The 18287-nt window shown below is 51.0% G+C and overlaps 1 long non-coding RNA gene across 1 annotated transcript; it reads right to left on the reverse strand.

Moving 5' to 3' along the window:
* Positions 1 to 1675: 1675 nt before the first annotated feature.
* Positions 1676 to 3495, reverse strand: LOC135575622 (uncharacterized). Its single transcript, XR_010466748.1, has 3 exons — positions 3309 to 3495; positions 3184 to 3235; positions 1676 to 2936 (listed from the first exon to the last, which is right to left on the reverse strand). It is a non-coding gene; the product is annotated as an uncharacterized LOC135575622 (long non-coding RNA).
* Positions 3496 to 18287: the final 14792 nt, after the last annotated feature.

Below are 18287 nucleotides of genomic sequence, written 5' to 3' on the forward strand. Positions count from 1 at the left end.
CTCTAGATTGAGAGTCAGTGCAGCAGCAATAGCTGAGTCTGGTCTCCTTGCTTCTCAGTAGATCCTCTGCGCTGATCTCAGACTGGACTTGGCTCCTCGCAGCCGTAGATTTTGTTTACCGTCCGTAGGATCTTCCTGCCAGCCTCAAATGTGGCATTTTCACACAAATAAACCTAGGTCTTCAAAAAAGTGTAAAGCAGGCCTTATCCCACAGGTGTTGATCAGAGTCTGTAGCTTCTTTTGTTACCATCCAAAAAAAAAAAGCTGTAACTGAGTGTTACATAGCCTAACAAAATGCCTTTTTACAAGTAAGTGACTCATATTGACAACGTGATCACCTGCAAAGAAAAAACATTTCATTAAAACACACTTCATCTCTGAAAAAAGAGCACACCACAGAAAACACTAGTCAATGTCGTTAGTAACAACACCAAAACACCACTAAAAGGACTATTGACTCCCCTGCCCACAGCTACTCCAGCCCAAATTACTGCACGACCTTTGCCTACACGATTGAACATGTCAGCATATGAACCGTGGACTCCTAGACATCAGTCCACCCACCCCTAACTGCACACGTCAGGGCAGAGTGGCTCCGAGCCAAAAGCGCACCCGCTCAGACAGACTCTCCACAGAACATTATAGACAACATGATGGCAATGCCACCAACAACACCCAGCGATGAGAACGACTCCAAACCAGACACACATTGATCAAAAGAACCTGCAGGGAGTCACTGGTGTACAAGGAGCCTCCACTGCAACCCCAGAAAACAAAGGAGCCAAAATTCAGGGCCCCTTACAAAACGGCGGCACTGGCGCAAACACACAGAGACGGCGGCACTGGCGCAAACACACAGAGACGGCGGCACTGGCGCAAACACACAGAGACGGCGGCACTGGCGCAAACACACAGAGACGGCGGCACTGGCGCAAACACACAGAGACGGCGGCACTGGCGCAAACACACAGAGACGGCGGCACTGGCGCAAACACACAGAGACGGCGGCACTGGCGCAAACACACAGAGACGGCGGCACTGGCGCAAACACACAGAGACGGCGGCACTGGCGCAAACACACAGAGACGGCGGCACTGGCGCAAACGCTTCGATATGCTGGGAAGAAGTGCCAGTCCCCAAGACTGGATGGGTAGAGAGCAGAGCTGCCAACACAGCCCTCAACGACACCATAACACACAACTGACCAGAAACATCCAAAACACAAGAACCTTCCACTCTTTCACCTGCTGATAGGACAAAACCGGCACCCAATTGGCACTACGACAATCGGCACCGGTGTTGCAGATCCCAGAATGGCACCCGAGTACACTTTCGTGTCCCTCAAATGCAATGAGACCCCAGGATCATCAGACAGGCGCAAGGCAGGCCTCCCGAACTACACAACGACACAGACACTGGCTGGAGCTGCCCTGCCCAGCACACGCTGGCATCGCACTGTGAAATTCCCTAGACCCTTCACCTGCCCAAAGGAGACTGTTCCTGGATAACCCTTGCCCCAAACTGAACTTTACTCCCCTCCCTGCAGTTTTCAGCCCGTTCTCAGCACCCCAGCCTCCACTTAGCTTTCAGAGGACCAAGAAACTGAATCCATCTTCAACAAAAGAAAACACCACGTGCGCTGACAGGGATATTCCAGCATCACCAGGTTCCTCCTCAACATCTACAGCAACACAAGAAAACACACACGCACTAAGCAGAGCGAGCACACAGTATAAAGGCACAAGGCACAACTTCCCTCTGACACCACACACCGCCCCACCTGCTTACCGTGCTCAGCTCACCTCTTTCCTCACTGTTTCTTGCCAAGTTGTCCCTCTGCATCTGAAATCAAGGTATTCAGCAAGTCACCCAGATGCTCATGAACATCTTGACTATCCAACAGGTCTGCTTCCTGTTTAGGAATCCCACCAGAAGCTCTAATTAGGTCTCCAAAACACTGGAGAAGGGACAGTCCGCTCCCCTGCCCACAGCTACTCCATCCCAGATGACGGCTCAACCTTTGCCAATGCAGTTTAACGTGTCAACAGATTAACCGTGCACCCCTAGAGCTCCATTCACCCACCCCTGACTCCACGCCTCCGGGCACAGCAGCTCCGAGCCAAATGTGCACGTGCACAGACAGACGCACCTCAAAACATTATAGACAACACATCAACAGCACCAAAAGTGCTGTATAACAAGAACTACTCCAAAACAGAGACTACATCAATCAAAAGAACCTGCAGAGAGGCAGCAGTGAGGCAAGGAGTCTCTACTGCAACCCCAGAAAAAAATAAGAGCCCAACATCACGGCCCCTTAAGAAATGGTGGCACTGGCACAAACACGCAAGGCTGCTGCAAAACTAAGAACTTCTTCCCAGCATCTTAAAGTGCCAGTCCCATAGACTGGATGCATACAGAGCACAACCGCTGATGATGCGGCCCAGAACTACACCGTAAATCACAACTGACCAGAAACATGAAAAATGAAACCACTACCCACACTTTCGGCTAATGATACAAGAATCCCGGACCCAATTGACACCAAGCCAATTGGCACTGGCATTCCAGATCCCGGGATGGCACCCGAGATACATGCTGTGCGCCTGGAGCGCAACGAGACCCCAGGATCATCGGACAGTCGCGAGACAGGCTTCCCAAACTACACAATGCAGACAGAGGCTGGAGCTGCCCTGCCCGCCACACCCTGGCATCACACTGTAAAGGTCCCCAGACACTTTACCCACCCAAGGGGAACTGTTTCTGGATGGCCCTTATCAGAACTTAACCCCAACCCTGCGATTCCCAGCCCCTTCCCAGCCCCCATGCCTCCACTTAGCTTTCAGAGGGCCGAGGGACCTAACCCATCTTCGACGAAGAAAACGCCACACGCGCTAACAGGGATCTTCCTGCATCGCTGGGTTCCTCTTCAACATCTACAGGAACACAAGAAAACACACGCTCGTTAAGCCGTACCGGCACACGGTGCCGTGGGGTAGACTCCGACCCCTTCCGCGACACCCACCTCCCGCTCAGTTCCACGGCGTTCCGTGCCGCGGGCACGGTCACAAACCCTCATCGCTTGTGACGCCTAAGACGGCGAGAAACAAAAAAATCCGTAGCTCTTCGAATAAATCCCTGGCCCCACACTCCTCCTCGCCCCTACCACGGCTCCGTGCTCACCTTGCCAGAGGAGCTGCGCTGCCGATACCCAGCTTTCCACTTTGCTTCGCACCTAGAAAACATAGAAACGACCAAACTTAGCTGGAGCCACACGGCACAGCTTCCTGCTCCCACCACGCACCGACCTGCTTGCTTACGGCGCTCGGCTCGCCTCCTCCGTCGCTCTTTCGTGCCAAGTTGTCCCTCTGCATCTGAAATCAAGGTATTCAACAAGGTAACCAGGAGCTCATCAACAGCTTGACCATTCCACAGGTCTGCTTTCTATTCAGGAATCACACAATAAGGTCTAATTGAATCGCAAAAACCACTGCGGTACGGACTGTCCACTCCCCTGCCCACAGCTACTCCGTCCCAGATGACCGCACAGCCTATGCCTACGCAGGATAACATGTCCACAGATCAATCGTGGACTCCTAAAGCTCGGTCCACCCGCTCCTAACTCTACACCTCCGGGCAGAGCAGCTCCGAGCCAAATGCGCACGTGCTTAGACAGATGCTCCACACAACATTATAGACGACCCGACAGCAATAACACCAAAAATGCTCCACAACAAAAATAACTCCAAATCAGAGACGGCAACGATAAAAATAACCTGCGGGGAGGCAGTGGTGAGGCGAGGAGCCTCTAATGCCACCCCAGAAAAAAAAGGAGCCAAACGTCACGGACTCTTACGAGACGGCAGCCCTAGCGCAAACATGCGGAGATGGCACAAATACGAGAAGCTGCTGCAAAACTTAAAACCTTCAAGATGCTGGGAAGAAGTGCCAGTCCCTTAGACTGGATAAGCAGAGATGAGAGCTGCTGTTGCAGCCCAGAACTACACCATAAAACACAACTGACAAAAAACATTCAAGATACAAGAACCATGTACCCTTTCGACTGCTGATACAAGAAAACCAGCAGGCGATTAGCGCTACGTCGATCGGCACCAGCTTTCCAGACCCCGGGATGGCGCTTGAAATGACTTTCTTGCCCCTGGAACACAATGATACCCGAGATCGTCTGACAGACACGAAGCACGCTCCCCAAACTACACGACAACAGACGCAGGCTGGAGCGGCCCTGCCCGGCACACGCTGGCATCGCACTATGAAGTTGTCTGACCCCATTTCTCTGCCCAAAGGGGACTGCCCTTTTCTGTCTCAGAACTTAAAACCCTCCCTGCGATTCCCAGCCCCTTCCAAGCCCTCGTGCCTCCACTTAACTTTTAGAGGGCTGAGGGACCAAATCCATCTTCAACAGAGGAAAACACGACGTGGGCTAACGGTGATCTTCCTGCAGTTGTCACTTTCCCCGTCACCACCTACAATAAGGAAAGCAAAGACATACGTACAATTAAGCACCCAAATAATATTTGTCAGTACTAGACTACAAGTCATTGCTCACTTTGGCTGAGTTCAAGGAGATACATTTGAACGTTCTACCAGGGACCACTGCAAAGGTTCTGGAGACAAGACACTCTTCTAGGAGAAAAGATTACATTAACAGCTATTAATACAGCAATACAAACCAAAAAACAACACTCCATCTTCATCGTGGTCAGGAATTATTGGAAAATGCAAAACACATGGAACTGAATCAACATATGAAACATAATGACAAACCAACTTTCTACTACAGCTACTACTGAACCTTTCCTACGCCCGAAGCTCTCACCTCAAAGGAACTCCTCCGCTTCTCCTAAGACGGCTGCCCACGTAGCTTAAACGGCTCAAAACCTGCCGACTGCCGAAGGAGCGACAGAGAACCGGCACCGAAGCGGTCCTGGAACAGAATGAGCTCCCTGCCAGGGGACTGGGGCTCAAATACCCTGAGCCCCACCCACCCCTTCCCACAATCCCCTAGGAAAGGGGAGGGATCAATCACCCCAGCCCCACCCACCACCTTATCAAATTACCTAGAGTCTCACTTGAAATGACAGCACCTGCACTTTATTACTGCTCTTGCATCTACAATGAGACTCAGTATGGAGACCAGCTTAGAATTTCTAGGGAGCAGATAAAAAATAAGATACAACAACTGACACTCCATCTTCATCGTGGTCAAGAATTATTGGAAAATGCAAAGCACCTGGAACTGAATCAACAAATGAAACGTGATGACAAACCAACTTTCTACTGCAGCTGCTACTGAACCTTTCCTGCACCCTAAGCTCTCACCTCAAAGGGACTCCTCGGCTTCTCCTAAGACGGCTGCCCACGTAGCTTAAACGGCTCAAAACCTGCCGGCTGCCAAAGGAGCGACAGAGAACCATCACCGAAGCGGTCCTCGAGCCGAATGAGCTCCCTGCCAGGGGACTGGGGCTCAAATACCCTGAGCCTCGCCCACCCCTTCCCACAATCCCCTAGGAAAGGGGAGGGATCAATCACCCCAGCCCCACCCACCACCTTATCAAATTACCTAGAGTCTCACTTGAAATGACAGCACCTGCACTTTATTACTGCTCTTGCATCTACAATGAGACTCAGTATGGAGACCAGCTTAGAATTTCTAGGGAGCCGAGAAAAAATAAGATACAACAACTGACACTCCATCTTCATCGTGGTCAAGAATTATTGGAAAATGCAAAGCACCTGGAACTGAATCAACAAATGAAACGTGATGACAAACCAACTTTCTACTGCAGCTGCTACTGAACCTTTCCTGCGCCCAAAGCTCTCACCTCAAAGGGACTCCTCGGCTTCTCCTAAGACGGCTGCCCACGTAGCTTAAACGGCTCAAAACCTGCCGGCTGCCGAAGCAACGACAGAGAACCATCAACGAAGCGGTCCTGGAGCCGAATGAGCTCCCTGCCAGGGGACTGGGGCTCAAATACCCTGAGCCTCGCCCACCCCTTCCCACAATCCCCTAGGAAAGGGGAGGGATCAATCACCCCAGCCCCACCCACCACCTTATCAAATTACCTAGAGTCTCACTTGAAATGACAGCACCTGCACTTTATTACTGCTCTTGCATCTACAATGAGACTCAGTATGGAGACCAGCTTAGAATTTCTAGGGAGCCAAGAAAAAATAAGATACAACAACTGACACTCCATCTTCATCGTGGTCAAGAATTATTGGAAAATGCAAAGCACCTGGAACTGAATCAACAAATGAAACGTGATGACAAACCAACTTTCTACTGCAGCTGCTACTGAACCTTTCCTGCGCCCAAAGCTCTCACCTCAAAGGGACTCCTCGGCTTCTCCTAAGACGGCTGCCCACGTAGCTTAAACGGCTCAAAACCTGCCGGCTGCCGAAGCAACGACAGAGAACCATCAACGAAGCGGTCCTGGAGCCGAATGAGCTCCCTGCCAGGGGACTGGGGCTCAAATACCCTGAGCCCCGCCCACCCCTTCCCACAATCCCCTAGGAAAGGGGAGGGATCGATCACCCCAGCCCCACCCACCACCTTATCAAATTACCTAGAGTCTCACTTGAAATGACAGCACCTGCACTTTATTACTGCTCTTACATCTACAATGACACTCAGTATGGAGACCAACTTAGAATTTCTAGGGAGCAGATAAAAAATAAGAAACATGATGACAAACCAACTTTCTACTGCAGCTGCTACTGAACCTTTCCTGCGCCCGAAGCTCTCACCTCAAAGGGACTCCTCCGCTTCTCCTAAGACGGCTGCCCACGTAGCTTAAACGGCTCAAAACCTGCCGACTGCCGAAGGAGCGACAGAAAACCGGCACCGAAGCGGTCCTGGAGCGGAATGAGCTCCCTATCTGAAGATTGGGGCTCAAATACCCTGACCCCCGCCCACCCCTTCCCACAATCGCCTAGGAAAAGAGAGGGATCGGTCTCCCCACACCCCACCCACAACCCTTATCAAATTACCTGGAATCTCACTGAAAATTACAGCACCAGGACTTTATTACTGCTATTGCACTTGCAATATGACTAAATACAGATTTCAACCTAGATTTCCTAGGAAGTAGATAGAAATAATTATATTGCCAATACGATTGTGTATTGAAATTCCCTATAAAAGCGGGCAGAGGTCAGTCTCAAGTGTCAGAGGTCAGCACGGAAGGGTCTGAGATCAATAGACATATGTCAAGGATCATAGCTGAAAGGGCACATGTAGATGGTCAGGGAAACAGACTCAAAATGCAGTGGTCAAAGCTCTAGTGTCAAAGGTCCAGGGTCAAAGGTGGAAAGTCATGGGATCAAAGGACCACAAATATCAAATGTCACCAGAGGTGAAAACGTCACCCAAGGTCAAAAGAACACCTGAGATCAAAAGGTCACCAGAAGTCAAAAGCTCACCAGAGTTCAAAGGTCACCGGGGTAAAAAGGCACCAGATGTCAAAGGTCAGGGGGTTAGCGGTCAACAGAGGTCAAAGGTCACAGGAGGTCAACGGTCACCGGAAGGGCAAAGGTCACCAAGGGGTCAAAGGTCACGGGAGGTCAAAGGTCTCCAAGGGGTCAAAGGTCTCCAAGGGGTCAAAGGTCACCGGAGGTCAAAGGTCACCGGAAGGTCAAAGGTCACCAGGGGGTCAAAGGTCACCGGAGGTCAAAGGTCGCGAAGGGGTCAAAGGTCACCGGAAGGTCAAAGGTCACCAAGGGGTCAAAGGTCACCAAAGGGTCAAAGGTCACCAAGGGGTCAAAGGTCACCAAAGGGTCAAAGGTCACCGGAAGGTCAAAGGTCACCAAGGGGTCAAAGGTCACCGGGGGTCAAAGGTCACCAAGGGGTCAAAGGTCACCGGAGGTCAAAGGTCACCGGAGGGTCAAAGGTCACCAAGGGGTCAAAGGTCACCGGAAGGTCAAAGGTCACCAAAGGGTCAAAGGTCACCGGAAGGTCAAAGGTCACCGGAAGGTCAAAGGTCACCGGAGGGGTCAAAGGTCACCGGAAGGTCAAAGGTCACCAAGGGGTCAAAGGTCACCAAGGGGTCAAAGGTCACCGGAGGGTCAAAGGTCACCGGAGGGTCAAAGGTCACCAAAGGGTCAAAGGTCACCGGGGGTCAAAGGTCGCGAAGGGGTCAAAGGTCACCAAGGGGTCAAAGGTCACCGGAAGGTCAAAGGTCACCGGAAGGTCAAAGGTCACCGGAAGGTCAAAGGTCACCGGAGGGTCAAAGGTCACCAAGGGGTCAAAGGTCACCGGAAGGTCAAAGGTCACCAAGGGGTCAAAGGTCACCGGAGGTCAAAGGTCACCGGGGGTCAAAGGTCGCGAAGGGGTCAAAGGTCACCAAGGGGTCAAAGGTCACCGGAAGGTCAAAGGTCACCGGAAGGTCAAAGGTCACCGGAAGGTCAAAGGTCACCGGAGGGTCAAAGGTCACCAAGGGGTCAAAGGTCACCGGAAGGTCAAAGGTCACCAAGGGGTCAAAGGTCACCGGAGGTCAAAGGTCACCGGAAGGTAAAAGGTCACCAAGGGGTCAAAGGTCACCGGAAGGTCAAAGGTCACCAAGGGGTCAAAGGTCACCGGAAGGTCAATGGTCACCAAGGGGTCAAAGGTCACCGGAAGGTCAAAGGTCACCAAGGGGTCAAAGGTCACCAAGGGGTCAAAGGCCACCAAGGGGTCAAAGGTCACCGGAAGGTCAAAGGTCACCGGAGGGTCAAAGGTCACCAAGGGGTCAAAGGTCACCAAAGGGTCAAAGGTCACCGAAAGGTCAAAGGTCACCGGAAGGTCAAAGGTCACCAAGGGGTCAAAGGTCACCGGAAGGTCAAAGGTCACCAAAGGGTCAAAGGTCATCGGAAGGTCAAAGGTCACCAAGGGGTCAAAGGTCACCAGAGGTCAAAGGTCACCGGGGTCAAAGGTCGCCAAGGGGTCAAAGGCCACCAAGGGGTCAAAGGTCACCGGAAGGTCAAAGGTCACCGGAGGGTCAAAGGTCACCAAGGGGTCAAAGGTCACCAAAGGGTCAAAGGTCACCGAAAGGTCAAAGGTCACCGGAAGGTCAAAGGTCACCAAGGGGTCAAAGGTCACCGGAAGGTCAAAGGTCACCAAAGGGTCAAAGGTCATCGGAAGGTCAAAGGTCACCAAGGGGTCAAAGGTCACCAGAGGTCAAAGGTCACCGGGGTCAAAGGTCGCGAAGGGGTCAAAGGTCACCAAGGGGTCAAAGGTCACCGGAAGTCAAAGGTCACCAAGGGGTCAAAGGTCACCGGGGGTCAAAGGTCGCGAAGGGGTCAAAGGTCACCAAGGGGTCAAAGGTCACCGGGGGTCAAAGGTCACCAGAGGTCAAAGGTCGCCAAGGGGTCAAAGGTCACCGGAGGGTCAAAGGTCACCAAGGGGTCAAAGGTCACCGGAGGTCAAAGGTCACCGGGGGTCAAAGATCACCGGGGGTCAAAGGTCACCGGAAGGTCAAAGGTCACCGGAAGGTCAAAGGTCACCAAGGGGTCAAAGGTCACCAAGGGGTCAAAGGTCACAGAAGGTCAAAGGTCACCAAGGGGTCAAATGTCACCAGCTGTCAAAGGTCACCAGAGGTCGAAATGTCACCTGGGGTCAAAAGATCACTAAATGCCAAAAGGTCATGAGGTCCCCCACTGTATCCTTTGCTCCTGAAGACCAGGGTCCCCATGACATCCTTTGGGTGTCCCCTAGCCCCTATAGACTCTGCCCCAAGGCCCCCTGAGCCCTCGCTTTCAACAGCAGGGATAGGACTGTGACCCCAAACAGCACCCCGTCCCTGTACCTCCAAGAGCAGAGACAGCAGTAAAATCCATTACTTTAATGGAATGGGGGTCAAGGGGTGAGGCCCCTGCCAGGGCGAAAAATCATGGACTCCACACAATCCCATAAGAAATCAAGCAAAGCCATTTATTACACAAATAGGCCTCCTTATATATGCAGTTATGTCTTGATCACGCGTCCACGCTCCGAGCGTCCGTCAACTGATTGAATATTGTCTATGTTCAACAGCTGTCCACGAGCCCGAGTCTCGCTGTTGATAGCTCTGATGATTCCCGTTGTGTTTCCAGCTTTCCGAGGTGGCCTTGAAACGTCTGGGGGCCTAGCTACTTCAGTAACAAATCTCCATCTAATAGAAACCCGTCCACACATTGTGAGAGATTTGAGGAATTTTCTTGAACTCAATGTCCCCTTTTTGTTTTTGAACCGGCCGGGCCTTGTTTACAACGCGCTGATTCATCTTTGAAATAAGCCATACTTATGTCATTAATCATATGTTTTATGCTGCAGCATAACAGCATTATATGCAATTGTAATTAATAAGATCAAACAGCTACCCACCTATTTCCAAGCTTTTAAACCATTTTTCCAAACCCTAATTCTACAATGACCATCTTATTAACGTGCTGTTTCAGTTTGTCTAAACTACTATCAATAGATTCCAAAGGATCATACAACTTAATATGACACATTCTCTCAAATTCTTCAGAACCGTGACCTACTGATAAAAGAAAATAAAAGATCTACAGGGAATTGGGTGACGTCGAAAACGCGGCATCTGTGGAAGAAAAAGTCAGAGTGAAAAGTACTCTGCGGCTGGCTGCACAAACAGGAAGATTTTTAGAAAAAGAAGCGGTGGGGCGTCTTTTACTATTGGCCCTGTGAAAGGGGTGTGTCCCATCGACGGACGGATTTTTTTCTCCAGGTACGTAGGAGGAGGTAGGGACTGAACTGTGGGAAGCGGTCACGAGGGGGAGCTGCGAGTCCCACGACCTCGCCGGACCCTAGCGGGAGGAGGGTCAGGCGGCCGATGGAGGATGTCTGAGGGGAGCCGGAAACGTGTGCCGTCCCCTCGGAGCCGCCTGCCGCGAACTGCCCCTGCTCTGAGAACTCCAAAAAATCGATACCCCTGGTATGTCCCGTATCACATTTGGAGTTCTGGAGCAGAGAGCAAATTATACGCGCTGCACCCTTTAAGCCATTGCCTGCCTACGAAGATGAACGGCGACAACCGGCAAGTTTCTACGAGCCAGGACGAGTTAATCCAGCTGACGTGCCTTTGACGGAGGACCCGATGAAGCGCCGGGATGGAGCGACGCAGATTCTCCCTGACTTCCGGGAGGAGAGCCGTGTGCGCATCCTGATGACTTACTGAGACGGCAGGATAGCCATATGGAGGAAGTTTTAAAAGCTAGGAAACCATTAGTTGGCAGAAATTGTAGAACTTCGTGGTTAATAGCATATAAAAAGGCATCATGTGCAATTAAGGATGGTTAGAGGCAATTGGCAGGGAATGTGAAAAACGGAAGAAACGGGAACGGGAGGAGCGGAATTGGACCTCGCTCCTGAGGAGCTCCGTATTAAAAAGGAGCAAATACAAAAATGGGCTAGAAAATGTGCAGAGGATGGGATGTGGTCAGTGCTTCTGTAAGAGAAGCAGATGAATATTTGAGAACACAATATGAAAAAGGGCTGGACACTGGGTCAGCAGATCTATTTACAAATATGCGACGACTTACTGATCTGCAGAGAAAGACAAGGGAATTGTGTACGAGTGATAGTAATGAAAATTTGGGTGCTACCCCGATGCATCAGGATAGAGATACTCTTCTAGATGACTCTCGTAATGAAGGGCAATGCTCACAACGGGTAGTCACGTATGCGACCGTTGAAGGGACTATGTTACCTGGCGGTATTACAGCAATGTCAGTGCACGTAAATAACAGAGGACAAAGGCAGTGGTAGCCCTTTGATTGAAAAACGGTTAAGCAATTGCAAACTGCAGTTGTGCAATATGGTATGGATAATAGGCACGTGATGCAGCTAATGGATTCATTTTTCAAGGGGCAAGTACTAACTCCAACAGATATTAAGGTATTGATAGAGTTATTGCTTCCCCCAATGGGGTGTTTGCTGTTCTTGGACAACTGGCAGGGGAAGGTGGAATTGGCAGTATTAGAAAATGTTCATTTAGCGGCAGATGATACATTGCGATTACCTAGCGCAGACCGATTACCGGGTCGTGGCGATATGGGGATGATGCCGCTGAGGTGACGCTTCCTCCGAGGATTTTGCGGCGAGGGCTTGCTGTGACTGCAGTGAAAGAATTAACAAATATAGGTAACCCTGTACCACCCTGTTCTACAATAAAGCAGGATCCTGGGAAGCCATATATAACTTTGAGGACCGTTTCAAAGAAGCTATAGATGCTTCTCCTAACCTGACACCAGAGGCAAAAGCTGCTGTGGGGAAAGATTTGACCACGACTAGTGCAAACACTCAATACTGACAGATATTAGCCGGCTTGGGAAAAATAGCTTCTCAAGCAGAGATGATGGAAGCTTGTACATGGGTACCGATTATGCAACGCAAGGTAGAAAAGGCAAAAATACATACTCGAGCCAACGCTGAGGCTTTGGCTGCAGCGTTTTTAGCCGGCAACGAAAGGCTGAAGCCCTGCTTCTGACGGCCTAGTGGGTTTTACTTGCGTAGAGATGGGACAGCTTAAAAGAAACTGTCCTCGATACACTTAGCAGAATTACAAAAATGGCATAACTGCTCAATTAGTCCAGTAGCAGATTCTCTTTATGTTGTGGGAGTTATACAAAGACTACGTATAGCGCTTTTGCGGCGAGTTTCCAATGCCTTGTTTTTTGAACCATTTTAGATTTGTGGAACACGTTAGATTGCAGGACAGTGCCAGTATTTATAATGCATATAAAAAGCCACTCTAACCTACGAGGTGGTCTAGTAGAGGGAAACAACATTATATACAAACTTGAGGCAGTGACAGAAGTATCTCCTTTTGAACAAGCCAGACAAGCTCACAAGTACTTCCGTCTAACCTCAGCATCGCTCCAAAAACAGTTTGCGCTGACCGAGGAACAAGCTCCATCTGATGTTGCAGCTTTTCCCGATTCTGCCCGCATAATGCCTTGGCGACAAAAAGGAGTAAATCCACGGGGCTTGCAGCCAGGCCAGTTATGGCAAACTGATATTACTGATTTTGCACCGTCTGGCCGACAAAAGTACATTAGTGCGATCGTAGATACCTGTTCAGGACTGCTGTGGGAGTCATCAGCAAACAAAAAAAGCTAAAGCGTGATTTATTACAAGCTTCTGCTGTCTCGGGTGTTCGGACTCAGATCAAAACAGATAATGGTCTCCCATATCGTTCTGACACACTTGCAACCTTCCTCATTGGTGGAATGTACGACACCTATTTGGAGTACCTTTTAGTTCTACTGTCCGGGCAATTATTCAGCGTGCACAAGGCACCCTGAAAAATCTTTGGTATGTTTTGAAAAAACAAGAAGGAATTGCTCTCAGTCCAGAAGAGGTTTTGATAAAGGGACTGCATGTGCTGAACTGGCTGAATCCTAAAATTGAGACTAAAATGGAACCTGTTCTTATGCACCAAATAAAAAATGTCAAAGACTTTCCCAAAAATGTATTTAAGTTAATATGTTTAATCTGACAACGCAACAATGGGAAGGTCCTACGTCATTAATAACCTGGGGAAGAATATATGCTTGGGTTTCTACAGGTAACCATAAAAATTTGTGGATCTGAAAAAAGAGGGTGAGACCTTCCATAGCGAACAAATAAGAAACCTAATACAATTATGACAACCCTTAACCTCAAAGGTGTAATCGCTTTTAGAGATGCATGTAGCCAATGTTGAGAATACCACTTGTCCCGTCCCAACAGATGGGATGAGGAACAAATGAACTCTATACGTGACACGTGCCCCGACTCGACGGATGAGATTGGCTGTGAGTTAACTCCCGGTAATTCTGCGCGGCGATGCAAAGTGAATGACAGACGATCGCAACAGGGGTACAATTATGAATTTACTAGAAGCATGTGGTGGTATACAAATTACAGCAATCGGTGACTTGGCAAAAGTATGTTATAATACCACAAAACTTATCAATACATGGACAGCAAAAACCCTTCTAAAAGCAGTGGATTGGCAACAATTAGTTACTGTAATGCAAAACTTAACAAGACTTTAGCAGCAGAATTTAAACATATAAAAACCATTGTAAAGAAAAGGAAGAGAGAGAGAGAAAATGAAAACTAAGATACCAGAAAAAGACAGGCAGACAGAGAGACTAAGAGTAAGATATGACCACTCCACAGGTACGTCGATCCTGTGACGACCACCAGAGTGGGGGACGCGTTGCATATTTATATGCTGCTGACCTGTATCATACGTGACGTTGTTTTATAAGGCTGATCATTTACATACAAGATATTAAAAGGCGGTTGGTCTCCTCCCTCTGCTCGCTCTTCTTGCTAATTAGGAAGACTCTTCTAGAAATGGTTATGGGGTCGTCAAACTAGGAGAAAGTTCACCATAATGACCAGAAGCGAAATGTCTTGCGCATCAGGAGTAGCTGTTGTTCGTGTTCTCTTCTGGTAGCTGGCGGTTCGACAGATGGTTCATCTCTATCATCCAAATTAGGCCATGTAACCTTTCACGGCAACACTGTTAATAGTCCTTATCTTCCAAGGTGTCTGCCTTCATGGCCATAAAACTTTGGGAAAGATAAGATGAGATGGCAACTATCTCTTCCTCCCAATGTAACAAAAACCAGACGTTTAACGCATAACAAGGTCTTAGTTCTGCTAAGCATGGGAACCAGTGCTTCAAGATTGTCACACCACTTTGTAAAAGAGAGCAGCAATTGATTTTGTGTTATTAGCCATCGTCACAGTCATATTTTAATTTCAAACAACACATACAAACACAATCTTCATAAGATAGAAGATTTTCAAAACATGAAAATAACAGAGGATGTTGACTTTTCTGAGTTGGATACCCTCTTTGGTTAAAAGGAATATTGAAAACGGAACTGTTCTTGTTAATTGTAATTATATTAGCCTTAATGTTCTTAATCTGTATCATACTTTGAAGACAGTGTGAAACACAGGGTATTTTTTTATCTAATGAAATATTAACGAGGGAGAGATAGCGAGGCAGAGTCCCCCCTCCCGGGCAGATGGGGTTGTCACCAGCCTGGCGGAGAGGTTAAGCCAGAGACAAAAGAAACAAAAGGAGCCCCATAAGAGGGTAACAATGAATGAGCAAGCACCGGACACAAGTGTGCACAGCGCGAGGACAGTGCATGCAGCCTATCACATTATTGTATAGCATGTGATACAACCAATCACATTGTTGCAAGGCACGTGGAGACGGCAGCTTTGTCTAAAGTCCAACAATAAAGTGAACTCGGTAAACATCACATTGGTGTCTCAGGTCCCATCTGTCACATGGAAAAGCGACAATACACTCCAATAGCAATAGCTGAGTCTGGGGTCTTCTTGATTCTCAGACAATCCTTTGTACTGACCTCAGACAGGTATTTGATTTATGCAGCTGTAGATACAATTTACAGTCATATTAACAACGTGGTCACCTAAAAAAAAAAATATTATAAGAATACTCTGAAAAAACAGCACACAACAGAAAACATTATTCAAAACAGTCTTGAGTATGAAGTATAAAACACCACTACAGAGAATGTACACCCTCCTACCAATGGCAACTCCATGCCAGACGACGGTACAAACACAGCCCACGCAATTTAATAGGTCAACAAATTAACGGTGGACACCTAGAGCTCAATCCACCCATCCCTGACTCTACAACTCTGGGCACAACAGCTCCCACCCAACATGCACATCTGCACAAAAAGCCTCCACAAAACAAGATTGAACACATGACTGAAACAACACCAAAAATGTTCAAGAACAAGAACGACTCCACGACCAGACACGACATCGATCAAAACAACCTTCAGGGAGGCAGTGGAAAGGCAAGGAGGCTCTACTGCAACCCCAGAATAAAAAGGAAACAAACCCCAGGGTCCCTTACGAAATGGCACCACGACACAAACAGAGACAGCAACACCAACACGAAAAGATACTGCAATCACTAAAACTTAAAGATGTTGGGAAGAACTGCTAGTCCCTGAGATTGGATAGATGGAGAGCACAGCTGACAGCACAGCCTAAGACAAGGCCAAAAACAGCCCTGAACAAAAACTGCCGTAAGGCAAGAACCCGCCACGCTTTCGGCTGCCGACACCAGAAAACCAGCGCCCGATCAGCGCTACGCCGATCGGCACCGGCGTTCCAGATCCCGGGGTGGCACCCGAGAGGCCTTCCGTGCCCCTCGAACGCAACGAGACCCCAGGATCGGCTGACAGGCGCAAGGCAGGCTTCCCGAACTACACCACAACGCTGACGCAGGCTGGAGCTGCCCTGCCCGGCACACGCTGGCATCGCACGGTAAAGGTCCCCGGGCCCTTGACCCGCGCCAAGGGCGCGGTTCCTGGACGGCCCTTGCCCTTAGCAGAGCTAAACCCCCCGTCCCTGCCATTCCCGGCCCCTTCCCAGCCCTCGCGCCTCCACTTAGCTTTCAGAGGGCCGAGGGACCGAACCCATCTTCGGCAGAGGAAAACGCCACGTGCGCCAACGGCCGTCTTCCCGCGTCGCCGGGTTCCTCTTCAGCGCCTGCAGGAGCACGAGAAAGCACGCGCTCGCTAAGCCACGCCGGCACACGGCGCCGCGGGGCAAACGCCGAGTCCGTCCGCGACACCCACCTCCTGCTGAGCTCCAGGGCGGTCCGGTCGGCGTGTCCTGCCGCTGGCGCGGTCACAAACCCTCAGCGCTGGTGACGCCTACGACGGCGAGAAGCAAAAAAAAACCGTGGCGCCGGGAACGAGCCCCCGGCCCCACGCTCCTCCTCGCCCCTCGCCCGGCTCACCGCAAATGCTCCTCCCGGTCCAGAGGGCCCACAAAGCGCCTGCAAAGCGAGAAGGAAAAGATGAAGCGAGAGACCGGGCAATACCGGGCTCCGCAACGCCCACCGCCGCCTCACCTTCTCGGCTGCCGGCCGGCGTGCGGCTTCGCCCCTGCCGGCTCGTCTGCGGCACCCGCTCGGACGCCGCCCGAAAACACAGCCTGCCCGCAGACGGTCCCAGCTCGCCCTCCCTTACCTGGGCCGCTCGCCCACCCGGCCGCCCTTGCTTTTGACTGCCACGCCGCGGACCGCCGAGACGCTCAGCTGCCGCCTGTAAAACACCACCAAAGGACGCTCGGACCCGCGCCAGCAACACGGGACCTGAAACGAGCTGCCGCTTCGGCCCAGCACTCCGTGCTCACCTGGCCCGAGGAGCTGAGCTGCCGACAGCCCGCTTTCCTCTTCGCTTCGCACCTAGGAAACAGAGAAACGACCGAGCTTAGCTAGAGCCACACGGCACAGCTCCCCTCTGGCACCACCCACCGACCCACCTGCTTACGGCGCACAGCTCGCCTCCTCCGTCGCTCTTCCGGGCCAAGTTGTCCCTCTGCTCCTGAAATCAGGTGATTCTGCAAGTCACCCAGCAGCCCATCGACAGCCTGACCAGCCCACAGGTCTGCTTTCTGTGGCGCAATAACGTCCCAAGCTCTCGTGGAGGCTCTCAAACGCCTGCGCGGGGACCCTCCGCTCCCCTGCCCACGGCTACTCCATCCCAGATGACCGCGCCGCCTCTGCCCACGCAATTCAACGCGTCAGCAGGTTCACCGGGGACCGCCAGAGCTCCGTCCACCCTCCCCTGCCTCTACGCGTCCGGGCAGAGCAGCTCCGAGCCAAACGCGCACCCGGGCCGACAGACGCTCCGCAGAACCTTATAGACCACGCGACGGCCACAGCGCCAAAAACGCTCCACGACGAACACGACGCTCCGAGACCAGAAGGGCATCGATCCCAATAATCTACGGGGAGGAGAGGAGCCTCTCCTGCATCCTCAAACGGAAAAGGAGCCCGACGTCACGGCTCCTGACGAGACGGCGGCAGCGCCACAACCGAGCAGAGACGTCGCAACCAAACGAGAAGCTGATGAAAAACCTAAGAACTTCTTCCCAGCATCTTGAAGTTCCAGTCCCTGAGACTGGATGGCTAGAGCTGCCGGCACAGCCCAGGACAACGCCACAATCAGCCCTGACCAGAAACGGCCCAAAGGCAAGAACCCGCCACGCTTTCGGCTGCCGACACCAGAAAACCAGCGCCCGATCGGCGCTACGCCGATCGGCACCGGCGTTCCAGATCCCGGGGTGGCACCCGAGAGGCCTTCCGTGCCCCTCGAACGCAACGAGACCCCAGGATCGGCTGACAGGCGCAAGGCAGGCTTCCCGAACTACACCACAACGCAGACGCAGGCTGGAGCTGCCCTGCCCGGCACACGCTGGCATCGCACGGTAAAGGTCCCCG

Source organism: Columba livia, chromosome 17 (assembly GCF_036013475.1).
Source record: "Columba livia isolate bColLiv1 breed racing homer chromosome 17, bColLiv1.pat.W.v2, whole genome shotgun sequence".
Lineage (NCBI taxonomy): Eukaryota > Metazoa > Chordata > Aves > Columbiformes > Columbidae > Columba > Columba livia.